At 43.4% G+C, this 12,585-nt stretch overlaps 1 long non-coding RNA gene across 4 annotated transcripts in view; it reads left to right on the top strand.

Annotated features, from left to right (window-relative positions):
* Positions 1-482: 482 nt before the first annotated feature.
* The window catches only part of LOC106020252 (uncharacterized), a 120,239-nt gene continuing 108,136 nt past the window's right edge, over positions 483-12,585 (top strand). Inside the window, exons 1-2 of one of the 4 annotated variants that reach the window (XR_011811412.1) lie at positions 483-761; positions 9,987-10,094. This is a non-coding gene — a long non-coding RNA (uncharacterized lncRNA). The remainder of the gene's footprint in view (positions 762-9,986; positions 10,095-12,585) is intronic. The other 3 variants (XR_002406623.4, XR_002406622.4, XR_001195692.5) reach the window with 3 other exon arrangements.

Genomic DNA, 12,585 nt, shown 5'->3' on the forward strand with positions numbered 1-12,585 from the left:
CACCACCCCAAAAAAAAAACTGCCCCAGGGGCAGGCTCAGGCAGCTCAGCAACATAAAACTGCTTCTAGAGGTAGTTTTTTATTGATGGGGTCACCATCAGCAAACTGCATCTGCTGCAGGATTCTGCTTTTGCAGAAGATCCAGATGATCGTTTTCCTACAGAATCAGCTCATTGGGAACCTCTGAGCCTCCTCTTTTGCTCCATGTTTCCCAGCTGCTAAGCACGTGCCTAGGGGTAACAGGGTTTTGCCCAGCAATCAGCAAGATCCCAATCTCCATTCTGCTGAGGCTCATTTAGGGTAACTTCCACTGCTGTCAGCGGTGCTACTTCAGTTTGCCATGATGTAATTGAAAGCAGAATTTGATCCTGAATTAGCTCGAATTAATCTGCTACTAATGTTGCTGATTACAACTCGCTGTGATGATTTAGACAATAAAATGAAACAGACTGGTAATCATTTAGCATTAATGCAAGCAAAACTGCAAATTAACGGAGGAGAAGAAAGGATCTGCATTTTCAGTAGCTTTCAATTTTTGCCTAATTAAATTTCTTTAATGCAGTCAGAAATTAAAGGGAAGCCCAACAATTGGTCCTTCAGGTGAAAGAAAAGTTGATGTAAAGGCAGGAAGGGCTGATGCTGTACTCTGTTCTTCCAGCCCTAAGTTGGTATTTTACAGTTGAAAAATGGTAGCGATATGAAAAGTGCAGGGTTCATTTCACTTTACAGCAATAACAGCTTTTTGGCCTAGTGCAGAGAAGGTAAGTTATAGCATTTTTTTTTTTTTTGGTATTTCTGAAATATGATACGATACATTTGGTTAACATACTTATTTTACAAGCTCTTCGCAAAGTGATGCCGTTGCATTTACCAAAACAGCGAAGAAGTACTGATTTAAATAAAATGTGTGTAGATCTAAATTGTTATTTTAAATGTACTATTTTTTAAGCGTTGTAGTTCTTCTACAACATGGATTTTCCAATGCTGTCTTTGTAACCAAGTATGAAATAGGTTTAAAACCTATATCTTAGTTCTGTTATACTGTTGATACAAGCATTCTGTCTTAGATGCATAATGGCCTTCACAGGGATGCTAGCAAAGGATTCTTAAATTGGGTTATTGTGATAGCCATCACTCAAATAAATAACTGGAGCAGATCTTGACAAAATTGTGAAGTTGACTCATTTTTATGAACTTTGTTTGGAATCACAAAATGTGGCTGAGTATAGCTGATCAGATAGAACCTGCTGTCTTTAATAACAATACAATGGCAACCAAATCTTAAATGTTATCTTTCATTTTTGACTCCAATTATCAACCTTTGTGGACTAACCAATGAGGGAAACCAAGCAGCAAATATTTTCCTGTTTTGCTTATTATCAGTAATATTTTCTGTGTGATTGTGATGGAAAACATGGTATTTCCTAATGGTCCTTAATTATCTTTTGCGATAAGAAAAACCCGAAAATGTAGATAAGATTCACAAGGTTCATGCATCAGAAGCACATCTTCAATAATTTCAGCAATCAGATTTGGATTTAGGATTAAATGAAGTAGTATCACTTGAGTTTTGCTAGCAATGATGAAAGTGAATAAAGCGCCCTGGTATTCAGGAAACTTCCCATTTATTGCTTTGTGAGAGGTTTGGGTATGTAGTGGAATGCTCCTGGGTATGTATCCAGATAGAGCGTGAGTGTTGGCAGGGCTCCTCTGTGAGCAGGGGTGTGCCTTGATCCCACCTATTGGGGCTGGTTTTCTAATTTTTGGTAGGAGAATCTGCCCAGGGTTTTGGCCTGGAGGCTGGCACATTGATGAACCATCCCAAAGCAAGCTGTAGTGTTTCATTTCAATCATATCTGAAATCGCTAATAGGGCACAAAGTGCTTTATAGGGGGGTCAGAATGGAGCAAAGAAACATCTGAAACATCTTTTGTCCCTTATGGGTGTTGCCCATCTAACATCAATGTGTTCAGGTGTCTGAGTGCTTTACTCATCTCTTACATTGGTTGCATTGTGGCTTTTTAAGTGAAATATTCCTTTCCGTATTTCTCTCCTTAAGTGTGTTACTTTGCCCAGTACAATGATATTACTGTTAATCACTATTATTTACAATTATTGGGAGTACTCCCGGGGGTTTCTGGTATTGCTGTGTATATTTTTGGTGTATATGCATGAGGAAAACAGTAGGAATAAAGATAAAATTGGAGACATTTGTAGCGAAACTTTAAATATGTGTCCCAAGTCAGCAAGATACTCTCCAGGTAATGCATAATGAGATATCTGAATCTTTTGAATTAATAAATGCTCTTGAAGCAGCCCTTATATAATGACAGAGATAGCTCTCAAGATATCAGGGAGGCAAGATTGATGGGCTATGCAGATGCTTATGCCATTAAAAAGACCTTCAGAAAGAAACAAGTAGGATTGCTAAAAATGTTGTTTTAAATTAATGTCTGACTTTGGAAACAAATTGATGCACCCCAAGATAATTGAAAAAGTTAGAAAACAATCAAGGAAGAACAAATTGAGGCTCCATGAGAGACAAAACCCCTAGATAAAGGAAGTCTTTAAATTCTACTTCCAGAACAGAGACCTTTCTCCTATCTGAGGGATTTTTTTTACTGTCCTATTTTTTTCTCTTCCGAACAGAGCAAGTCTTGCCTTGACATATGTAGGACTCAAGTTGAGAAGGGGCTCTGCTGGGAGGTGGGCTGCAAGACCCATCCTGCTTATGTAGGGTGTTGTCTACCTCTATATGGAGGCATCCCTCCCTCCATATCTGCCCTGTAGACATTACGTGTTTCAGTGGAAGGGGCTTAGTGTCATGAAAGGGATGGCAGTGGTTGTTGCTTGGTTTGTTTTGGGGATGCCAGGTCTTGATCTGCCCTCCTGGACCAGCTGCCTTGATGCAGTGCCTGCCACATCTCATGGCTCCCTTCCTCCTTTCTAGCGGTGGGAGCTGCTTTCTTTCAAAACAGATTGTCCATTTTAATTCAGATGCTTTTGTCTGAAAAGATGAAGCATTTGATCAGGCAACTTTTAAAATGATTAGTTGCGCTCGTTGCTTACACCGTGGTTTCGTGATTCTTCTAACAACATAATATGTCAATATGATGATATTGATTCTTCAGTTAGCTTTATAATTAATGATAAATGACTTGTATTCCACTGTTCATAAGCTGTTCTTTCCCTGGCGACGATAGCTGCTAAGAACTGTAACTGAGGCAGATGAGTGTGGTGCTGAGAACTGGAAGTGAGAAACTGCAGCAGGCAGTAATGCTGAATTATACAATGCAAAATGGTGGCCTTCTGTGGTGGAGTGACTGCGTCAGTTGACAAGGGATGATGGGCTGATGTCATCTACTTGGACTTCTGCAGGACCTTGACACGGTCTCACATGACATCCTGGTCTCCAAATCGTGGAGAGATGGATTTGAATGGAGGACCATTCAGTGGATAAGGAATTAGCCTGAAGGTTGCACATAGAGTCAATGGCTCCATGTCCCAGAGGAGGCCGGTAATGAGTGGTGTCCCTCAGGGGTCTGTTCTGGGACTGGTGTTGTTAAATATCTTTATCAGTGATGTAGGCCATGGGATCGAGTGCACCCTCAGCAAATTTGCAGATGACACCAAGCTATGTGGTGCAGTTGGCACAACAGAAGGAATGGAAGAGATCTGAAGGGATGTGGATGAACTAGGCCCATGTGAACGTAATGAGGGTCGGCAAGTCCAAGGTGCTGCATGTGGGTCAGGGCAATCCTGGGTGTAAGCACAGACTGGGCAGAGAATTCACTGAGAGCATCCATGCAGAGATGGACATGGGGGGGAGGTCTGGTGGGTGAAAGGCTTGATGTGAGCCAGCAGCACATGCTTGAAGTTCAGAAGCCAAGCAAAAAGCTATGTGGTAAATGATTTTACTTTTAAATGAGTTTTTCTTGGGGTGCCCCCATTGGAAAATGGGGCCAATTTACAGCCTGTGTCCCAGTGCTTTGAGTTTATTCCAATTCTTTCTTGTCTTTTTTTTTTTTTTTAATAACTTTCTTGGTTCAGGTAGGCATTGAAGGATATCAACATGTATCAATGTATTTCCTAAACGCGTGTGAGGGTTATCTGAGGCAGGGCTCAATGGAAAGGGGATACCTTCATTTTTAGCCTACAATTATAGCAGATTTAGTTTCTGCACTTAAAATAAATAAATACTTTAAGCAAGCCCTCAGCAGCCATAAAGCCCTAGTGTGCTTTGTATAGATTTACGTCAGGAGAAACAATTTGCCGCACCAAGAATGCCTCTCTGAGGGGTAGCTGGGAGCGTGCTGGAGGCACTGCACTCGGGAGGCTTAAGGTAATATCTTGAGAAATGTGGTGAGGGACCCGTAATGAGAGATGCTGAGTAATATGCACAATAATGGTATGAACTATTTGTGTACTTATTTTTAAATGCATTTCTAACATCAACCCCAACACCTTCAGGGAATAATTTCATTTCCTATTTAATTTCAGATGCTGCAAGTGCCTTAAGGTTGTTATAAATTATGTATAGAACTAAAAGTTACAGTTTCTATTCTTTGCTGGCTACAGATTTCATTTTAAATTAAACATGCTGTAGATCCACAGTTCAGCAGGACATTAGCTTGTTTCATTTGCACGATTCTTGTCTTGGTATCTGCAATCAGCAGCTCTGAAAGGTGTGAAATGTTTTATGTCTCAGTGCAGGGTAATCTACATGTTAAACAGCTCTTTGTGAAATTCTGTTGTGGTGGTTTTACCGTACTGGGCAGCTAAACCCCACAACCGCTCTCTCACTCCCCCTCCTTTAGATGAGGAGGGGGAGAAGTAAAGCGAAGAACAACTCACGGGTTGAGATAAGGATAATTTAATTAAAGGGAAATAATTATAATAGTTAAATAAAGACTACCATGAACTAACAATTTAACTAAGGGGAAAATAAAAAGGGAAAGGGGAAAGGGAGGGGAAAAAAAAGGAAAATAAAAAGAAGGGAGGAAAACAAACAAACAAAATAAATGAAGGCTATATGGAAGTGCAGAGGAAAGAAATTACTCTCTACTTCCCACAAATGAGCGATGATTGACCACGTCCTTGAAGCAAGGCCTCAACGCACGCAGCCGGTGTTCGAGAGGAGGACCGACGTCTTCCAAACGAGAGCCCACCCCTCCCCTCTTCTTCCTGTTTCCACCTTTTATTGCTGAGTGTGACATCACATGGTATGGAATATCCCTTTGATTGGTTTAGGCCAGCTGCCCTAGTGATGTTTCTCTCCTCACCTTTTGCCCACCCCCTAGGAGGGTTAGAGAAAGGCCTAATACTGTGCCACTGCTGCTCAGCAGCAGACACAACACTGGTGTGATAACACTGCTGTTCCAGCTACAAGTACAGAGTACGGCACTGTATGGGCTGCTGCCGGGAAAGTTAACATTCCAGCCAGACCCAATACAACCTCCACCCCTTATTCCATAACATTTGTGTCACACTCAGATCCCCATACTTTAGCATACAAGCATCCTCATCATTATTCCTTGTCCTTTAACAGGACAAGGATTTAATAGGACAAGATTAATAGGCAGGTGTATCTTCTCATTCCATAGGTCTTTCTTGGAAAACGTTCATAAGAACTGTTGATGATTAGGTCTTCATCTGCCAAAGTGGCCACTCAAGGCAGGTGGAGTTGGATGTCTGGACGCGAGCACCAGCTTAGCTCAAGTTCTTGTTGCACTGCCCGGCTCCTTGCAACGTTGACCTGTCGTTGATCCTACAGCATCTTCCTACAACATATAACTTAGATTACAGATTAGTTTTCTCTCAGTGTCAAATCTCCTTGAGGCACACACTTGATATCCCCATTCCTTTGCATGACCCACCAGGTATACCCTGGTCCTTGGGCGAAGACAATCCCACGAGTGGGTTTGCCTTTTCCCGAGGCAGGAGCAACCCACACTGCCTTCCCCATCCACCTTCCTACATGCACTACGGGAACTTTAGCTCCTTTCACAGTGTGTAGGGGTTTTGTTTCGGCAGGACCAGCACGGCTGTCAGACCCCCTATTGTTAACTAGCCAAGTGGCTTCTGGTAGATTTGTGTCCCATTGTTTCCATGTCCCAGCACCTAATGCTCGTAACATAGTCTTTAACAGTCCATTGTACCTCTCAACCTTCCCAGAGGCTTGTGGGTGATAAGGGATGTGGTATACCCACTCAATACCATGCCTCTTTGCCCAGGAGGTAACAAGATTGTTTCGGAAATGAGTCCCATTGTCAGACTCAATTCTCTCTGGTGTACCATGACGCCACAATACTTGTCTTTCCAGGCCCAAGATAGTATTTCGGGCCGTGGCATGGTTTACAGGGTATGTTTCCAACCACCCAGTAGTTGCTTCTACCATGGTAAGTATGTACCGTTTGCCTTGGCGGGTTTTTGGAAGTGGTCCAATATAGTCAATTTGCCAGGCCTCACCATATTGAAACCCTAGCCATCTCCCCCTGTTCCAGGGAGATTTTACCTTCATGGCTTTCTTGATTGCAGCACAGGTCTCACACTCATGGGTAACCTGTGTGATGGCTTCAATGGTCAAGTCCACCCCTCGATCACGAGCCCATCTGTAAGTGGCATCCCTCCCCAGATGTCCTGATGTTTCATGGGCCCATCGAGCTACAAACAGCTCACCCTTACGTTCCCAGTCTAGGTCCACCTGAGCCACTTCAATTTTCGAAGCTCGATCCACTTCTTCGTTGTTCCGATGTTCTACAGTAGCGCGACTCTTGGGCATGTGGGCATCTACATGACGTACTTTAACATCCAGGTTTCCTACCCGGGCAGCAATATCTTGCCACAGGGTAGCAGCCCAGATAGGTTTACCTCTGCGCTGCCAGTTGCTCTCTTTCCATTGCTGCAGCCACCCCCACAGAGCATTTGCCACCATCCATGAGTCAGTATAAAGATACAATACTGGCCAATTTTCTCTTTCGGCGATATCTAGGGCTAGTTGTATGGCTTTTACTTCTGCATACTGACTCGACTCACCTTCCCCTTCCATGGCCTCCGCAACTCGTCGTATGGGATTCCACACAGCAGCTTTCCATTTCCGATGACTCCCTATCACACGGCAGGATCCGTCAGTAAACAACGCATACTGCTTTCTGTCCTCTGGCAACTCATTGTATGGTGGTGCCTCTTCAGCACGGGTTACCTCTTCTGTTGGTACTCCGAAATCTCTACCTTCCGGCCAGTCCATAATCTCTTCCAGGATTCCTGGGCGATTGGGTTTTCCCATTCGAGCCCGCTGTGTAATTAGTGCTATCCACTTACTCCATGTAGCATCAGTTGCATGGTGTGTAGTGGGAATTTTCTCTTTGAACATCCAATGTAACACAGGTAACCGTGGTGCCAAGAGGAGCTGTGCCTCTGTACCCACAACTTCTGAAGCAGCTCGAACACCCTCATATGCTGTAAGTATTTCTTTTTCAGTTGGGGTGTAATTGGCTTCTGATCCTCGATAGCCCCGACTCCAGAAGCCCAGAGGTCGGCCTCGAGTTTCTTCTGGGGTTTTCTGCCAAAGGCTCCAGGTGAGGCCATGCTCCCCCGCTGCAGTGTACAGTATATTTTGCACAGCTGGTCCAGTACGGACAGGCCCAAGGGCTACTGCACGAGCTATTTCTTGTTTGATTTGTTCAAATGCCTGTTGTTGCTCAGGGCCCCACTCGAAATAGTTTCTCTTTCGAGTCACTCGATATAGAGGATTCACAAGCTGACTATAGCCTGGCACATGCATTCTCCAGAATCCCACGAGGCCTAGGAAAGCTTGCGTTTCTTTTTTGCTAGTTGGCGGAGACATTGCTGTTATTTTATTGATCACATCCATTGGAATATGGCGACGTCCATCCTGCCATTTTACCCCCAAGAACTGGATTTCCTGTGCAGGCCCCTTGACCTTGCTCTGTTTAATGGCAAAACCAGCTTTCAGGAGAATTTGGATTATTTTCTTCCCTTTCTCGAAAACTTCTTCTGCTGTGTTGCCCCACACGAGGATGTCGTCAATGTACTGAAGGTGCTCAGGGGCTCCCCCTTGCTCCAGTGCAGACTGGATCAGTCCATGGCAAATGGTAGGGCTGTGTTTCCACCCCTGGGGCAGCCGATTCCAGGTGTATTGGATGCCCCTCCAAGTGAAAGCAAACTGCGGCCTACATGCTGCTGCCAAAGGGATGGAGAAAAATGCATTAGCAATATCAATTGTGGCATACCACTTGGCTGCCTTTGACTCTAGTTCGTACTGAAGTTCCAGCATGTCCGGCACTGCAGCACTCAGTGGTGGCGTGACTTCATTCAGGCCGCGGTAGTCCACTGTTAGCCTCCACTCGCCATTAGACTTTCGTACTGGCCATATAGGACTATTAAAGGGTGAGCGAGTCTTGCTGATTACTCCCTGACTCTCCAGTCGGTGAATCAACTCATGGATGGGAATCAGGGAGTCTCGGTTGGTGCGATATTGCCGTCGGTGCACCGTTGTAGTAGCAATTGGTACCTGTTGTTCTTCAACCTTCAGCAATCCTACAACAGAAGGGTCTTCTGAAAGGCCAGGCAAGGTAGACAGCTGCCTAATCTTTTCTGTGCTCAAAGCAGCTATGCCAAAAGCCCACCGGTATCCTTTTGGATCCTTGAAGTACCCTCTCTTGAGATAGTCTATGCCAAGGATACATGGAGCCTCTGGGCCAGTCACAATGGGATGCTTTTGCCACTCATTCCCAGTTAGACTCACTTCAGCTTCCAGTACAGATAGTTGTTGGGATCCCCCTGTCACTCCGGAGATACAGGTGAGTTCTGTCCCTTGGTAGCCTGATGGCATTATGGTACATTGTGCGCCAGTGTCCACTAAAGCTTTGTATTCTTGTGGTTCTGATGTTCCAGGCCATCGGATCCACACAGTCCAATAAATCCGGTTATCCCTCTCCTCTACCTGGCCAGAGGCAGGGCCCCTCTAGTCCTGGCTGGAGCGTCTGCCACTTAATTCTTGCAAATGAGAGGTAGAGGTCTCTTCATCAGGGTCAAGAATAACATCAGCTCTTCTACTGCCTCTGGGGTACTGCCCCATGGAAACTGGAGCAGCATTTCTCTTAGGAACCCCTCTTCTTGCTGCTGTATTTCCTTTCAGTTCACGTACCCGAGCAGCTAGGGTTGAAGTAGGTACACCATCCCATTTCCTCATATCTTCCCCATGGTCACGCAGAAAAAACCACAAGGTGCCACGTGGTGTACGTCTTGGGTACTCTCTCTCTTGAGCGCGCGAATGCTGATTCTTAGTGGCTGAAGTATCACTCTGTCTAAATGAGGGGGAATATGCTCGTTCCACTCGTTCCACGAGCTTGTCAAGTCCTTTAGACAGTTTCTCCACAGCTGAGACACTGGACTGTAGCGGAGCAGAGAGATTGTCTTCATATTTTTGAAGCTGGCAGGACATATCATACAATGTTGGTCCCCTCCCCTCATCCCAGTTAATTGATGCCAGGGTACTGGCATGTGCTGGTGGTGCACTCCGCACAAATTTACGCCACATGGATGTTGTGCACTGGACTTCATCGGGGTCTTGAGGTGTCTGGGCATTGTCCAAATCACTATAAATCATCTCCCGCACAGCTAATTCCCGCAGATGCTGGAGACCTTTATCTATAGTGGTCCACTTGCCTATTTGATATACAATATCTTCCTTATGGGGATATCTTTCTCTCACAGCCGCCAGGAGTCGTCTCCAGAGGCTGAGGGCCTGTGCTCCTCTCCCGATTACTTTGTCGATTACCCTTTCTCTAGAGAGGGATCCCAGCTGCTTGGCTTCATTGCCTTCTAATTGTAGGCTATTGGCCCCAGCATCCCAGCACAAGTGAGGACACGTGGCCTCATTATTGCTGATGGCATTTCAGCTTGTGTTTACAGGATGTAAACTCAAACAATGATAAGATTACACTTTTTTTTTTTTTCTCCAGTTATCCTCCAATATAATATGCTTCAGGAAAAAGGAAAAGCAGCAGAAATCTGTAATGGAACAGAATCAACTGGTTTCTGGGAGAATCTGCCCGAATCTTTTTCTTCAAGTGAGTAGACCAGGTGTAGTGGAAGAGATTGGCATTTATAGTAGCAAATATTAATTAGTACTAGTAACAACAATGAACTTTTAGGCTTAGGAAAATTTTAGCTTGAAAGCTTTGGATTTAGTTAATTGCTCCTGGATTTTATTCACATAACAAACACCTATCTGTACTTGTCTTTATGGCGACTATTGCATGGCTGCTGCTGGATCTATGGCAATGGCTCCTGCCTTCCTTCTAGAGCCCTATTAACTTTATTTACAGCAAGTGTGTGTGGCTGGGGACATCTTAGTGCACGGCTGGTACCTAGAGGCATTCCTGCTGTGTGGCAAGAGGTCTCCTGGGTGTGCATGTCTTTTTTTTTTTTTAACCCTCCCTAGTCAATTTATATTCACCACGAAGCTGAGAATGTTTAGCTTTTCTCCAGCGTTCTGACTCCAAATTTATGAAAAATCTAGATTTTTAAAGTTAGATGAGTCTATTCTGAGAGACTCCTGAGCTTTGATAAGACAGAGAAACTTCTCCAACTTAGGGCTGTGGTTGATTTAAATGTTACTAATATTGTGCTATGAGATATGAACACCAAAATATATGCATCTGCTCTGTCCCGTGCTCAGTAGCTATTTCATGTTACGTAATGATTTCATATTTTTTGATACGGAGTTTCTGATTCTTTGTGACTTCTTTCTAGTTTCTTAGAGAAGTTATATTTTTATTTGGATATAAAGAGTTGTGATGAAAATAGTCGTTTTGCAGTGAGTGAATATGGAAGACTATGGATTTGTATTAGATGACAATGCAAGAAAAAAGTCTCATGTTTCAGTTTCGAATAGCTGTTATAGCTTTATGTTTGGAGATCCTATGCAAAGCACCAACAGACTAGTAAGTATTGACACTCAAGAGCTTGTCTCATAAATTAAAGAAGTCTTCATAGTTCTTGAAATTTGAGAAAGAAATGTGTACTCTAGCAGTGAAAGTGTTACATAGTTTGTATTTCAGTTTACATTTAGATTTATGAGACTAGACATATATTTTTCCTGAAATAAAATATAATTTTATAATATGTGATGTAGTCTTATTAGTTCTTGAAAAATGGAGTGGAATATTAAATTATTTTTTCATTAGATTCTTTCATTATGAAATATTAGGAAGGGCTCAATTACAAAATGACAACTGTCCTTGCAAAAATCAGCTTGAAACATTTTCAGTGTTTTCATCAACTTAGATAAACTGGCAATCAAAACGAATTACAGCATCATATCTGATCAACTAAGGCAAAATTTTGTGTTGTTACTGCCAACAAAAGTTTATGTGTAGAGGAAATAGGAAACTGCCCTGAAGAAATGCTGAAGCACCAGTCCTCTGGTAAGAACAGTGGCTGCTGGAACACCATTTCTGAAGCCGTGAGGCTGTCATAAGTATTTTGGAAGTTTTAAAACTGCATGTCTAGAAACCAGTAAAAACCTAGAGAACCAGCAGCTCTGGCTGTCTATAAATACTTAATAACACAAGATAGGGTCTTCCTGGTTGGTCCTTGATAAGGCTGCAACCAGCATCTCTTCTGACCCACAACATGCCACTTGCTGGTAATATTATTGTGCTGTGTATTCTAGATTAATGACTCCTCTTGCAGCGTTTGAATAAACGGATCCTGTCTGCTAACATTGCTAAGAGCATTTGTTAGTTGTAAATGATTTAAGAGACATTCTTTATGGAATAGTTATTTTGAATGTGCTTGTGGGTTGGAAATATTCATGTCAATAAAGAGCAGCAAGGGGAGCAGCTCTAATGGAAGAAAAATAAAGGAAATATAATTAGCATTTAATGATTTATTAATGGTTCATAAATATATAAACAAGATCGTTATACTAATATCAACAGTTCTAGGCAGTTAAAGACAGAAAATTGCTGGCACCATGTATTTGGATTAATGATGAAAGCCCCAAACCCAGCTCCAAGCTGTTGGAGTGCCATTGCTGAGTGAGGAGCAGAAGCTCCTGAGATGATTTTGGTCCCTCTGGGCACAAACAGTGCCAATGGGGACAGAAGAGATAAGTTTTGGGTTGGCAGAGCTTTGTGCCTGTGGCCTTTCTCTTTTATAAGCTGCAGACATGAGGGATGAAGTAGGCATCTACTTGCCCTTGGGGAAAGCAGCACAATTCCTCCTGCTTCCCTTCCCTGGAGCTGTTATGGGAGGCTGAGGGCTGAAGGAGGTCAGGGCCTGTTGTAGGATGGAGAGTGTGGTCAATCCAGATAGCTTTGACACGAAGGAAGCTTTATTTATTTCTGAATTCCAAAGTGCAGGAGATGAGGCTGTCCACCAGAGCAAGCAAAGGTTTCATTCGAAATGTGATTATATTTTTTTTCTATCTGGTCTGGCTTAGGGTTTTACAGTGTCATGAGGACAGCAAGCTCTTGTGTAAGCTCCTGCTGATGATCAGTGTGCCCTCATTATGCTCAGACAGAGGCAAAAACATGCAGGCAGCTGCCTGTCTGC

This window comes from Anas platyrhynchos, chromosome 9 (genome assembly GCF_047663525.1).
Source record: "Anas platyrhynchos isolate ZD024472 breed Pekin duck chromosome 9, IASCAAS_PekinDuck_T2T, whole genome shotgun sequence".
NCBI classification, from domain to species: Eukaryota; Metazoa; Chordata; class Aves; order Anseriformes; family Anatidae; genus Anas; species Anas platyrhynchos.